This window comes from Sphaerodactylus townsendi, linkage group LG07 (genome assembly GCF_021028975.2).
Source record: "Sphaerodactylus townsendi isolate TG3544 linkage group LG07, MPM_Stown_v2.3, whole genome shotgun sequence".
NCBI classification, from domain to species: domain Eukaryota; kingdom Metazoa; phylum Chordata; class Lepidosauria; order Squamata; family Sphaerodactylidae; genus Sphaerodactylus; species Sphaerodactylus townsendi.
The window spans coordinates 50,335,252-50,350,435 of record NC_059431.1 but is presented as its reverse complement, the minus strand read 5'-3'; the positions used below and the strand labels follow the sequence as shown (position 1 = coordinate 50,350,435).

Sequence of the window (15,184 nt, the reverse complement as noted above, 5' to 3'; positions counted from 1 at the left end):
TACAGCTATTATCCTCTCTGTAGCCACACACTACTTTGCACTCAGTCAAAATAAAGTTTATTTGTGGAAGAGCATAAGGTAAGTGTAGGATGTTGAACAAGTTGCACTGACCATGTTTTATAACTGAATTTTATCATTTTATTTAAAGTTAAGGCTGAAGCTGTCTAATACCAAGTCACACCACTCATCCATCTAGCTGTCTCTTGATTGGCTATACAGGCACAGAGAACAATACTTGCTGCCTAAGATCCTAGGAGTTGAGGAGTAGAAATGGGGCAAAATCACACCTTGAAGCAAGCTCTTCCCTCCTCACTGCAGTTCACCAAGCCATGTGGCACCCATTCCGGAGAGCCTTCCAACTCCCAGCTGAAGGGGCTGCTTGCAAAAGATAGGAAAAATATGTATTGTCGAAGGCTTTGGCAACTGGAATCAACTGGCTGTTGTGGTTTTCCAGGCTGTGTGGTTGTGGTCTCTTAGTTTTTGCTCCAAATAATTTTATACAGGTTCCTTCTTCATCTGTAGGATTCATCATGATGCCTTTAGTAGTAAATTATTCCTAGCGTAAAATGTATTTCACAGTGCAAATGATTATTGACTACAGAATTCAGCATTCACACTTTCCAAGCTATTTTTCTTTTAAGTCTAGTAGAAAATGTCCATTGAAATCTCAGGAAGCATTTGGAACTCAGATTTTTCAGTGAGTAGGGAGTGGCTTCACTATCCTGTAAAAGAAATTAGTCCTACATGACTAGTGTGACTTCTACATAGTAATGGAAAGAGCAGAGCGTAGAGGCAGAAGGATGCAGAATGTATGGAAAGCAGAAAGAAGCAAGGCTGCCCAGCTAGGAGCTTGAAATTTAATGATAGGCTCTTACATAATTTAAGGGGTATGTTTACTTGGGTGAAGTTATCTTGGGACCATCATCTTTCAAAGCCAGTGCACCACGAGTTCACCTGGATACTTCCTGGGCCATCAACAAGAGGAAAGAAATGGAGCTGGCAAGCTGTGAAAAAGGGAAAGGTAATGGTTAAGCTTGAATAAGATCATGCTTTTGTATTACTAGGAGGCCCATCTGTTGTGGGGGGGATCCATTTCTGGGAGCAGCACACCGCGGCACCAGCAGACCACCCTCCCTAAAGCACCCCGGTGAAGGGGCAATTCCAGCATGTGACCGCCACACACACACGGCACTGGAACGCAGTGCTAGACACTTTATCAGCATCCAAGGGCCCCTGCTGCCATGGCTGGCGTAGCAGGGGCAGGCTGGGAGTGTGGCCAAGGGAGGAGCTGGCTGTAGTCGGCTCCTTCCTGCCCTTTGCCAGCATCATGCGGCCCAGACATCGGACTTAAGCCACCCTTTGGGGAAGCATAAGTCCATTGAGGCCCATAGAGGCTTCTCAGCAGCAGGGAGGCTTTTTGACTTTTCGAGCCTCCCTAAGCTGCTGGGAAGCCTCTTTTGGGACGGTGGCTGGGTTAGCAGCAAAAGCACAGTGAAAAGCAAGGTAAAAATGTACATAAGCAGCAGTAATCTAAAAAATATTAAAGCCAAAGTAATTCAGAAGAGATGTTAAATAGACTGGTCAAAAACAACACTTAACAAAAAGCCTGCCTAACTGAAATGCCTCAGATTGGTATCAAAAACAAGTTCAGCATCAGATTAATTGTTCAGCAGAGACCATCCTGCACCTGAGATGGCAACACAGAGAAGGCCTTGTGTCTTATAATCATTCCCACCTCATGAGCACATGGAGAATGGTTTCAGTGATGGGCTATATATCCTACCATCTCACCCATAAAGTCTGTCTAAACACTTCATCCAACCTTCCTTAAACTTGTGATTGTCATAACATGCTGTGCTGCTCCTGAAAAATCTGTACTGGCTTCCCATTGGTTTCTGGGCTAAATTCAAAATGCTAGTTCCTATCTTTAAAGCCCTAAATGGCTTGGGGCCAGCGCACTTGACGGACTGCCTTCACCCACACTGTGCAGCCTGCTATATAGTTACTGCTATATAGTTACGATCAATCTCACAATGCCTGCTTTCAGTGTTTCCACCTTCTGAGGTGAGGTGGCTTGGCAACCAGAGCTGGCTTTTACAGAGCTGGCATGTCTCTTATGGAATATTCTTTCCCTTGAGGCTTTATCAGTTGCCTACACTGCTGTTTTCTGTGCTTGGTCACCCTGGCTTTTAAATAAGGAATCCTTTAACATCATTTTAGTGTGCTTTTAGTCTGAAACTTATTTTAAGCTGCTTAATGGACTGCTGTTCTCGTGCTGCAATTTAGTCTGCAATGCTAGATTTTAAATAACAGTTATCAATGTTTTATTTTTACTATGTTTTATTTTGTAAGCTGCCTGGAGAAGTGGCATGAAATATGCTAAATAAATAAATTCTACCGAAGTTGAAATAAGGTTAGAAGAAATATTCAAACTTTGCCAGGCAGAGTGGTAGGATAAGGCAAATATAATATTCTGATGTGTTCATACAGGGGCTAGTGGTTCTCTAAGTTCAGGTTGTGTTGGGTTTTCATGGAAAATTAATGTCATGGGGTTACTGCTACATGATAAGCAACATTGTCCACAGCTGACTCTGGTAACATTTGTTAATATAACTAAACTTTGATATATACGTATTTTACTAGAAATAATGAATTCTGTATATTCTGAGACAAAACTGCAAGCTCAAACTTCATTAAAATAAAAACTATCAATTCTGACCGAAGTCGAAGACAATCAAATCTGTCTGACGTTGAAGACTCCAGAATTACACAGAATTTAGCATGTATAATATGTATATTTTTCCATCAAGCCACAGCTGACCTTGTAGGTTTTGAGGCAAGAGATGTTCAGGGATGGTTTGTTACTGTCTGCCTCTGCATCATGCTCCTGGTATTCCTTGGAGGCCTACCATCTGAACATTTTTGCCAGGGTCAAGGCAGAGAATGTGTGAATGGCCCAAGGTCACTCAGAAAGTTTCCATGGCAGAGTGAGGATTTGAACCTGGGATTCCCAGATTCTAGTCCAACACCTTAATTATGCCACATTGACTCTCACACACAGTATAAAATCTACTAAGCATGTATGTTATTTGTATGATATGATGAGCGTGGGTTAGTAACCTGTATTGACAAAATGAATTGGTTCGGTTTATTATGTGGAAAATTGATCATCTTTGCCCTAATTAGCTTTAAAGAGATTAGTGTAGGAGAAATTGCAAGTCTTGCCATTTTTAATCTGTTTAGCATGTGAAGGAAAAAGAATGTGGGTGCCAATAGGCTGACTAAAGATAGTCCTTTCCTGTTGCTGTGTGGAATTAGATATACTAATCAGATTCTGAGCTTAAGGGATGAAAATAGAAAAGGATGCAGAGCAGGCCATGAACACTGAACAAAGCAGTTGTGTAGACTCTTCCCTTGGTTGCAATACCAACTTTTGTTTTACCTATTTTTTCATACTTTATACGGCATTTGTTCCAGTGCATTGCTTACTGTTTTCCCATATTGTTTGGGCTACTGATAGCAGAATGTGAATAGTCCAGCCTGTTTAGTTTTCTAGATGAAATCCAGAGCAACTATAAACTTGCAAAAACAGTGGATGAGCCATCGTTTGATGATAGACCATACACTGCGTCATCTGCGTTAGCAAATAGGAACCATACACATGAAGAAAATGAAGTTCAGTTCCTAGTAACTGTAAGTATTTATATGCACTTGTTATTTTGTAGCTACCTGAAATGTCAGAAAATACTGCTTTAGCCATTGAACACTGTTAATTCATTTTGTTAGCCTTTGCAAAATGAAAACCTTTTGCTAGCCTCCCTGAAAACCCCCGCGGGAGGGAGAGTAGGAGGTGGGGTTACTTTAATGCTATTTTATTGCTTTTTAATTGTCATATTCTATTTGTGATGTTTTTAATGTGTTTTTATTGTTTTTAATCTGTGTAAGCCACCTAGATACGTTGGTATGACATAGGGTATAAACATGTATAAATTTTAACAATGAATAAAATAGGTTTTCCCTGACACAAAAACAGATGGTGTTATACTTTTTATAATTCTAACAGTTTTACAATTCTAACAGTTCAAATGCCTTAACAAAGTTACAACATGATGAATCCACTGACGTCATTGGTATTAGAAGAGTGTAATTCTATTTGGAGTTGCATCATAAATCAGGTTCAAAGTTTGAGTTTCTTAATACTTTAAAATATTGTTTTGATTGTGTAAAAACTTTATTTTTAAAGTGCAGCAAAAAAAATTTTTACTTTGAGTTTTGGAGCTTCAGTTCTAAACACATCATTTTCAAGATGAATCCACTTAATGAATCCACTGAAATTTACTTCTAAATAATACTGAGGATCATGGTTTTACTTTTCATTCCCAATCACTCTTCCTTTGAAATGTACACTCATTTTGATTATGAGTAAATCTCATGAGGATTTTTTTATTCTTAGTAAAACTTCTCAATTTTCTGTAAAATTTTCTCATATGCCCTAGTTGAGGACTTCACTTTAAAATTTTACAGCAGCTTAGGATGTTCAAAACTCTCCAAATATTAGATGTCTCTATAGCTTTCAATTTTCTTAAGTAAAATCTGGTCATAACTCCCCCTGCCTTTGCCCCCTGATAAGATCCTATTTCCATCTTTCTCTCTCTCTCTCTCTCTCTCTCTTTTCTTTTTTACTGAATGAGAAAGTAAAATTTTCACTAAATATTTGTTTTCTGTTCAGATAAATGTTATTTTTAAGTGCTAATTGTTTCTTTGATGTATTTTATGGCAGACTTTTCATCTAAATTGGATTTCAAAACAGCTTTCGCTTCAAATCTATTACATTTTTAAAAATTAAAACTAGTTACTAGATGTACAGTTCACTCTATTAAAATTTTTTGCCAAATACTGTCAAATGTTTTGGTACCTAGTGCAACACTGAGAAGTTAAGATAGCAGAGGTCTAGGGTAGCCAGCCTAGATTGCCCAGAATTTGAACTTAGGTGACAGAGATCAGTTCCCCTTGAGAAAATAGCTGCTTTTAAAGTTTGGACTTTTATTGAATTATTCTCCACTGATGTCCCTCTCATCTCCTAATCTCTCCCTCCTCAAGTTCTACCCCCAAACCAGGTATTTCCCAAGCCAGAGATGGGGTTCTAGATGTCAGACCGTCATTCTCACCCCCAGCTTCCAGCTGCTGGTACTTTCAACACCTGGACAATATGGTGTGCATATGATATCTGTGATGATGGATATTTGGGGGAGAAGGAAAATTAAGGGCAGTCCTGATAACTTTTTCAGGAAAGACTCAGTATTAAGGACTAGTTTAACACTCATATTATAACTTACATTAACAGCACAAGTCTGGATTGACCAAGTATGGCATGAGAACAGATGATACGTTTGTATAAAGTGCAGTTTTATCTCAATAGTTGTTTCCATACCCTTTTTCAGGGAAAGATGAGAGGAGATCTGGATTAAACTGTCACATCTTCCTCTCTCCATCTCTTGAGATTTTCTGCAAAGATTAAAGAAGCTTACTTGCATGCTGGTTTCGTCAAAACTTTTATCCTTTGCAATGATAAACATAGTGGTTTGTAAAATAGCTTGTATAGTGCTCCAGATGGCTTTTTAGCAACACTTTTGCTTTCTACAGTTGCACCCACTATTTTGTGGATTCAGTGTTGCCGTGGGAAACAAAATGGCGGGTGCAACCGTAGAAAGTGAAAGTGTTGTTATTTAGCTATCTGGAGCACTATACAAGCTCTTTTATCAAACTGCTATGTTTATAATTGCAAAGGATAATAGTTTTGATGAAGTTGGCACATAAGTAAACTTCTTTAATCTTTTACAGAGAATCTGTCCTACTTTTCAATGCGATCACGTGCTGTTGCAACTTCCGCCACAGCACGCATGACCACATTCTCATCTTTCCCTGAGAAAGGTATAATTAGTTGCAAGACTAGCTAAAATATATATAAAAAACCCATAACATAAAGATGAAATTCATGGTACCCCCATACAGTATATTATGGGACCTCAGAGGTAGATAAATCCTAAATATTTTTTTTAAAGCCGAGGAAGAATATGACAAACAAGAGGGTGGTTTCTATCCAACCTGCTGTTGGAAAACTCCCAACAGTCTCCCAGTTACACAGAGACACGTAGATTGGTTCAAAGGAGCAGATAAGCTTTTATTGCAAAAATAGCTGGACAATGTGGTGTAGTCAGCAAAAAAACAATGTCCAAAGAACACATTTCAAAGACACTTTTTATACAGTCTTTCAAGCAGGCAATTTAACTTTGCAAATACATGATTGGTTACATTTTGCCACCACACCATTGTCTGAAGGTGATTGGTCTGGTGATAGAATTGACCACCGCCCGGGCCAGCTGCAGGGTGGGATCCCCCTTCTCTTATTGAGCAAAGGGTCTGTCTGCAGCTAGTTCAGGTATGACTCAGCAGAGTCTGTAGCAGGGCAGAACAGCAGAGTCATGGTCAACCGTATGTCACATACTCCCTGTTTTCCTTGATAGTATACTTGTTTGTTCAAAACATGATCATATCAACAATATGTATGTGACAACTCTCACTTCAGACTTGTGTTTGTTCCCTCTAAACACTGACACTTAAACCCTGGCCATTTTGGCTTACAATTTAATATTTCCTACCCTGCCAACCAATTAATGTATTGCTAGAACAGGAACCAAGTCTAAGGATGATGAACAAAGAAATTCTGTTCAGCATTAACTTGTAATAAACATTTTAGATGAAAAAAGCTTTGACTGAACTAATGATCTTGGGTTGAGATCTTGAGTGAGTCACAGAACTTTCATTTTTGAGTTGTGAGACCTATAAAGCCAACATATTATTTTGCTTCTTTTTGGGAACAATGTAATGAAAGTACATATTTGTAAAGGGGTACATATTTGTAAAGCCATACCTCCTGCCTCATTTAAGACATGCTGACAGGAGCAGCAGAATAATTAGGCAACAATACATAGCAGTAGAGAGGCTCTTATCTCCATGATTCTTGGCTTTTGGACTCCATGACTTTGCCATACCTCATTACTGTACACCTCATTTCCTGACCCTCGTTTTCATGGTCTGCTGCCCACCAGTGAACTCTTAATTCTAGCTATCTTGCTTTCTGTCATATGACTGTGATATCATATGTTTGCAGTTTAATGGGTCCCATGTTGCCCCCTAGGTGTGAAAGGTGGACTGTGAATCTGGGTAGATTGGAGGCAGATTTTTGATACATCAGAAAATATGCTCAAAATCAACAATATGGCAAAGAGTGGTTATTTTGGAAATGTGCTATCATTGCTAATGCTTTGGTCAGTGTTGAAAAATTAATGAGATAATGTTAGGTTTGTCTGGGATCTCTGATGCCGAACACTCATCCGCCAACCCTCCCTACCCCGCCAGCCAGAGCAGCGCCCAACTTGATGAAGCTCGGGCCTTGCACTGCATCCTGGAGAAGCCTGGGGAAGAAACACCCTGACTCAGGCCCCCTGGATCCTTCAGGGCCACAAGACACCAAAGTGACCGGCAAACAATGACCTTTATGTGGCCAGCCGGGCACTACAGCTGAAATGAAACTGCAGCTGTCAAAAAGAGGGCAGGAGGAGAGCCCAGAGCCTCACAGGTCCTAAAGCTGCCCTCCGCTGCAATGAGCATAGGATGGCTGGGCCAGGAGCTGAGGCTTAAAAGTCCTGTGAGTTAAAGGGCCAGGGCAAGGGACCAGGTCAGGGATGGAAGCCCGCAGTGGGGCAGGTAAGGAGGAGGAAATATAAGATCGAGGGTCCTGATAACTGAGGAGGAGTGATTGATGTGCTAGTGCCCCTGCATGGACCATCTGACCTGCCAGTTAGGGTTGCACCTCAACATTAGAGGTGGCATTGAACACCTTCTGAGACCGCAGGATAGACCCCACCAGCCTGCGTGAGTTATTCAGGGTAGGAGAAGGGACCCCTGGACTTAGCAAAGTTTTTCTGTTATTTTGATTTTCCTTCTCATTTATTTCCCATATTGTCAGTTTTACTTTTCTCTTTTTGTCATGCCAAGGCTACACTTAAAAAAAAATCACAAAATTAACCAGCATGACAAGAGTGAAAGTGATCTATGCACATGTGTATGGAACTAAACAAAAGGTAGCTTATCACTTTACACTTTATAAATAAACTACCACAGCAGTATTCTCCTTTTAATGAAAAGGTTTACAAAAGTAGTGACACAAACCGGGGGGGAAAGAGCGTAATTGAGTAAGAGGGGTAATAATCTCTCCTGTCTTGTACTTAAGTAGTTATAAATACACCGGAAGCTTATTCTGAATCCAACCAAAGTGTATAACCCTGTAACATGGTTGCTATTTTAGAATGACACACGATTTAATCCTGTAAATAGCACAGCAGCACTGTCATCTCTTTGAGCCAGTGAAAATAAGGAATTTGGTGCTAGATAAGAACTTGAGCTCACAATCCTTATTCATTCTTTATGAAGTCAATGAGACCATTCATATGTCTAAGAATTGCAGGATCAATGTCATTCCTATTAGAATCAATGTATCTTAAAGGCCCTTTCTGCACACCAAATATATAGAGGGTTGCAGTCGGGATAAAGTAACCCGCTTTCCTGTTTTCGCTTTTGCATGCATCTTTGCAGGCAGCGATTGGTGCCCACAGAAACAATTCAGGTTGCTATTGCACCTTCGCACGGAGGCACGTCTTTTATTTATTTATTTACCTCCCACCGATGCATAGCTACACAGGCATGCACAAATGAACCGCCAAAGCCATGCTGACATCTCATGATACCATAATATCCCCTCAGGGGATAGGGCGATATATAAATATGATAATAAATAAATAAATAAATAAATAAATAAATAAATAAATAAATAAATAAATAAATATGACTATCTGCACCTGTATGGCTATGCAAATGTAAGCCAGGAAATTTAAAAAGAAAAGAAGAAAGCACAGCCGAATAAAGCGCCTCCTGCCCGGGCATTCGCTCACAATCGGCTGCAACCTGAGATTTTTAAAAAGACTTGCAGATAGTGTGATTCTTTAAAAACCCAGTTTGGGGGAAATAACATGGGGCAGACTCGCTTTAGGGTCAGGATACATGTGAAGTTCCCCTCAAAACAAGTTTTTTTTAGCGTCCTTAACCTGTGTTCATTGGGCCCTGCAGAATGGGCCAAAGAGAATCTTGCATGCTGAGAGGTTGTGAAAAATAGATTGATAGGTCACAAAAAATGGAAGTAAAATGGAAGAAGCCTTCAGAAGTTTGCGTGCTCACAAGCCAGTCTCAAACAATGGCATACCAGTAGCAGATGGGACCACTACTGCTATTGAGAAAGCTGCCACTTTGGACTTTAATGTTGTGGTTTAACAGTATTTTAAAATGAACTTAACCTAATTAACAAGATTTAGTGTTATTGTAATAAGAATGTAATATTTATTGGAGATTATTATACGCTTACTAGTATTATGCTTATTGGAGGATAAGAACCATCAACACAGACTTGTCCTTTCTTTGTTAGCAATAATACCACTGCTATTACACCATAGCATTCAGCTATAAGGTTAGCATTTATCCAGCTGAAATATTTTAATTTTTTTGGTATTTTTTTTCTTGATCTTTATTCTTGTGATATCGGATGGGAAAAATGAAGTTGATAACATTTCATTGTTGCAGACTTGTGGAGATTTGATAGGTAGAATAACACCAGATGATAGATGTTTAAAGTGTAGGCCTCTCTTTCTGTTCTTACAATTCTTAGTTAGTCCTAATATTTAGGATGCCTAAGTTATAACTAGTAAAATGACAGAACAGCCAGAGTGTGAGGATGGCTCTGAGGTAAAAAGAGAATCCTTGCTCAAAATAAAACAGTTGTTTTCTCTTGAACACAGCTAAAGCATAATGATTTCAGTACAGTATCGTAAGCATAATGGGAAACTGGGAATCCCCTGCAATTACAGTTTATCTCCAGAATGTAGAGATCAGCTCCCCTGGATAAAATGGATGCTTTGGAGGGTTGACTCTTTGTACCCCACTGAAGTAGCTGCCCTCCCCAAGCTTCATCCTCAAATCTCCAGGAGTTTCACAATCTAGATCTAGCAACAAAGAACACACATTTCTCTCACACTCTGCCTCACTCAGGTCGAAACCGTTAGTTTGTGTTCTGAAACCTGGCTGAGACGGTAGTGGAGATTCGACCGGGGAGGTCGTCCCTCAAACCTGATTAATTTGTGTTCTGAAACCTGGCTAAGATGGTAGTGGGGATTCGACCTCAGTTACCTTCCTCACACACATTCTACTAACTCTCTGTCTGTCTCTGTCTCTCCAAACAAGTCAACTCTGCCCACTAGGGTACAGCTACTATCTAATCATAACACACTTGAATCTCTTCCTTTCTCTACAGACCTGAACTTTAAATCAAAGCAACACACACACGCGCGTATAAACTCCACATTAAAACATAGAAATAGAACACACATAAAATATTTCTATCCCAAAAATTGCCTGATGAGGATTGAATATGTTCCAGGAATGCTGAGACCAGCTATGTACCAGTTAAAGGTAAAAAGGCAGGGCAAATCAGCATGCCCAACCCTCTGAGAGTTTATAGAAGAGATTTCCAAGCTGTTCCTTCCTCTTGTGATTCCTCATGGGTTCCTTTGTGCACCAATGGTTGGTTTCTCAAAAACATCTGGTTGGCCACATGCAGAAAATGGAATGCGGGACTATGTTATGGCTACAGTTTGCCAAAGGATGTCAAAAACCCTTCGGTCATCTCTGGATAGGTCGCCATACCAAGTAAATTTGAACTTATGAGTCATCATACTAAAAAGGTTGGGAACCACCATTCTGAAATGTTGAAGCCCAGATACAAAAGACTGGCATTGAGATGGCAAGTTCTAAATAATTCTTCCCTTTTGCTTGCTCTGCCAAAGGGAATTGACAACATTCTCAACTAACTGTAGTGCTCTTTTCCTAGTTGCTGATCACTAGGCAGACTCCATATGACTGTAATTCAGAGATCATTATCCGTCCTCTCTGGGTTGTATTCAGAACAACATTTCCACAGGTGCAAGGGCTTCATCCATGGAGCACAACTTTTGGCTTTCTCCTCCTACAGCAGCTCCAAATCCCTCCACAATCCATTTTCTTCACCCTGGCACACATTTTAGGCAAATGCAAGATGGAAAACCAATGAAGTAATACTCTGTTGGGCAGAACCCCTTGCATGCACCCACAGAAATTCTGTGCTGGATCCAACCCTATACTTCATTCCAGCCTCAGGTACAGAGTCTACATTAAGAACAACTGATTCAGGTGAACTGAATATGCGAACTAGATTCAAGACAGTAACACCTTAGAGACCAATAGGATTTTGGGGGTATAAGCTTTTGAGAGCTCCCTTCTTCAGACCTTTGATTCTCAAAAGCTTATACCTCCAAAACCTTGTTGGTTTTTAAGGTGGTACTGGACTCAAATCTAGCTGTTCTACTGCAGACTAACATGGCTACCCTCTACATATCTCAAGACTGCTAAAAAGATTGCTAGAAAGGTTTTAGTTTGTTCTGAATCTGTTCAACCTTTGGGATTCAACTATGTACCTATTTCACTTGAGATAGTTTGGGCCTTAAAAATACAGTGGTAGATTCTGTCCCTACATTTGATTTAATAATATTTGCAGCTGGGGTATTTGTTTACTTAACTTTTCTTGAGATATTGCACAGCCATAAAAAGTGATTTCCTACTAGGAAGGAGACATCCTTTAGAAATAAAAATGTAAGTATTAGTGTGGCTGTTTGACCCATGAGAGTTATGAGTTCCTCTGTGATTTGTTCAGAACCATGTAAGTGCCTATTTTAAACTGAGCTGCTTTTTAAGATGGCTGTACTTCAGTATATATTATTATTTACTCTAAAGCTCTTATTAAGACTTCAAAATGAAAAAAAAACTCCAGCAGATCACCTTTTCAGCATTTGACAGTTCAGTGTTCCATTTTTTTAAATAGAATTTTTCTGCTAGTATAATGTGAACACGAGTGATGGAGTTAAAAAACTTTCAAAAAAGTACATCTTGACTATCTTGACTGCTCCACAGCAGTCATTTTATATATAATCTGACATTATAAAATATTTTAGTGTTGCAGTGCTGTCAGTTAATAGTCTGTCAATCTCTGGCTTTAAAATCACACTACCATTCTATGAACCTAATAATCCTCTCATGCAGAGACCAGAACGACAGCTTTTAAGCTCCTGAGCTGTGTATGATTTTAATAAAAAAAATTAAAAATAGTTTTAGCACTTTACCTAACAGAAAGCTCAACATAGAGTAAGGAAGCCCTACAAGAATTATCTTTGAGGACAGAAGGTAAAAAAAGATTCATTTATTCAGAGAATATCCTTGTATGAGGACTCAAAGCTATGGAAGAATTACTGTCTTTTAAAAAAATTGTGCAAAAGTATGTAGTATTTTGAACAACATCAAGTTCCCACAGTGTCTCTCCCAGAGGGCTATCCACTCAAACGATGACCTGTGCAGGTAATAACCCAATGCTGAGTAATTAAGTAAAATTACTTGAATCATTGAATGAAAAGGTAATTCATAATGTAATATTGAATTTTGGCAATTAGCATAACATAAACTATCCATAACATTGCACTATTTTCATTCATTCCATTCATTTTCTATCTTCAAGAAAGTTAGTCACACATGCCTGCTTTTATGCAATGGAAAAGCCATGAAAAGAAGGTGGCAATGGGAGGGTCTTGAGGCAGCTTAAGTATCTTCCTTGAGTTTTTCTTAAGAAAAGACAGACTTTAAATGCTATAAAATAAATGATAAAAATAAAAATCTGTGTTCTTGACTGGAGATTTGCAAGAATGCCCACCCCCACTCATCTCTTAGTCCAATACACTCTTCTCCTCCCCTCCCCATTCTACTTGCACATTTTTAGCTTCTGGTACCTCAGTTCCTGTTCCTGGGTCAGTGATGGGCTGATTCCATGTGATGAGATATTTTATTATGCGTCCAAATACAGAATCTGGAGTAATTGCCTTTCTAAGAATTAATCTTTTAAAATAGTTCGCTCCAGATATCTCCAGGATTTATCAGATTACATGTTATTTGCAGCCTTTTAATTTTTTTTAATAATAGGGTTAAAGTAAAGGGTAAAGACAGGCACAAAGTCATTAGTGACCTATAGGGTAATGCCACATCACAACATCTTAAACTGCTTTTAAGAATTTGTCTGTAAGCCTCTCTCTCTCTCACTAACTCACACATACACAAAAATCTCACCTAGTCTCTTCTGAGATTTTCATCCAGAGAAAAATCACATTAACACATTTTTATAGAAAAATGGAAATCGTATGCTAAATCTTATTTAACTTAAACATGTGACCATCCTCTAAATAAATGATTGGTTCTTCACTATTAATGAAATAATAAAAAAGGTGTGTCTCAAATTACAAAAAAACACTGCCAGTCCTGCTGCTTAAGAACAGAAACATACAAACTTCGATACTTACTACTAATTTACTAAGTGAGTTGAAAAGTGAAAATAAGTGCACTATTGTCTATTGTGTAAAACAGCTATGAACATACATAAATACAGAAAGGTACAAAAATACAAATCACTAACAATACACATACACAGAAAATACAACTGTGTACAAAGGAACAATTATAATCTATGAGTTATTTTTGTTGCTGTGTAATGAAACACAAATTGAATTTAAAGATGCAGTCCTTTTCTGTCAGCATATGTGGCAGAACAGGCCCACTTTACCCAGCAGGCCCTATTCCACCCCAAGCCTCTACCAGGGGTTGCCACCTTTTCCTGGAAACGGCTTGCTTTCTCTCTCTGGTTAAATCTCTGCCACCACCTGACCATTTGAGGAACTTCCCGCTGGGGAGGGTCAGGGCTCCCCAGCCTCCTGTCCAACTCTGAGACCTAGCCTCAGTTTCCCCTGTTTCCCCTCTCCTGGGTTCCACAAAGAAGATCGGAGGCCCTGGAGAAACAGCTGCTTGCCAGCTGCCAGCATTCCTCCTGGTGCCTTCCTATTCCGACGGTGGAGGCCTAGGTGGTACAGAGAACTCTTCCCCATGCCTAAGATTCTAAAGTATTTATTAAAAATAGAATGGTTACAAGTATGTTTTAGCACTGCACCAGATGGAGCAAGGGTTCCCAAAACAAATGAAATATAAACACAAATCCTCTATCCCTTTCTCTATACATCCTCTAGCAGGTTACAGTAGGGTAGGCTCTTAAGCCTAGAAGGTTACAATCCTCACAGAATTCCCATTACCTGGAAGACTGGGTCAGCTCCTTGGGCAAGCACATGGTCCTAAAATGGCTGCTCTCTTTAGAGCGCAGGCACGTGCTTCTGCTTCCTTCAGTGGCCCGACTAGAAGAGACCTCCCCTTTCTGTTTTACCAGTTTCTAGCAGTTCATCAGTTCCCAGGCCCTACCCCTCTCTCAGGGTCAGTCTGGATTATCTTTCCCCCCTAGGTCAGGTAGCTCTTCTTGATGTCCCTCTGGCATTTTTAAGTCCTTCAAATCTATGCATCAAAACCTGTGCATCAGGATAAATGACTATTGGCAAGACATAAGCAAGCAAATAGAAAAGGTTATCAAACACAGGTTTCCGCTAAACCCTATAAATTATTTATTAAGTCCGATGTTTGCTATGGATGAAAGTTGAAACCGCATATGCATGTTTTACAACATTTGTTAATGGTGGCAAAAGTAGTTATAGCAAAAAAAGTGGAAATCAAAAGAACTTCCTACAGTCGAAGAATGGAAACAAAAAGTTAATGTCTTCATTTAGTTGATAGAATAAACCACCAAATCCAGAAATTACCATTTGAAACTTATGAACAGAATGGGGAAGTTTGGGTTGATTTTATAAAGAAAGATAAGGATATCCACGTCTTATCTATAGATTATTAGTATTCTATATGAATTTGGTTAATTATAGAAGTCTGGTTGGTTCAGGTACTGTTGATGTGATAATAAGTATGAATTTGTGTTGTCTCATTGTAATTGTTGTGTGTTATCTTATTGATGTAAGCTACTTGGAAAATACATAATAAAAGTAATATACAAATCAATACATTGATACCTGCTTGGAGAGGGGAAGGAAAAAAGAGGGGGGAGAAGGAAGGAGTC

The 15,184-nt window shown here is 39.2% G+C and overlaps 1 protein-coding gene and 1 long non-coding RNA gene across 4 annotated transcripts in view; one reads left to right on the top strand and one right to left on the bottom strand.

Moving 5' to 3' along the window:
• Window positions 1-110: 110 nt before the first annotated feature.
• The window catches only part of LOC125436539, an 88,698-nt gene continuing 73,624 nt past the window's right edge, over window positions 111-15,184 (bottom strand). Inside the window, exons 2-3 of the long non-coding RNA XR_007245070.1 lie at window positions 876-1,004; window positions 111-722 (exon numbers count right to left, since the gene is read on the bottom strand). This is a non-coding gene — a long non-coding RNA (uncharacterized LOC125436539). The remainder of the gene's footprint in view (window positions 723-875; window positions 1,005-15,184) is intronic.
• LOC125436538 overlaps window positions 3,058-15,184 on the top strand; it is a 64,565-nt gene continuing 52,438 nt past the window's right edge. For all 3 annotated transcript variants that reach the window (XM_048503626.1, XM_048503625.1, XM_048503624.1), the window contains exon 1: window positions 3,058-3,693. The gene's annotated coding sequence lies outside the window, so the exon portion shown is untranslated. The remainder of the gene's footprint in view (window positions 3,694-15,184) is intronic.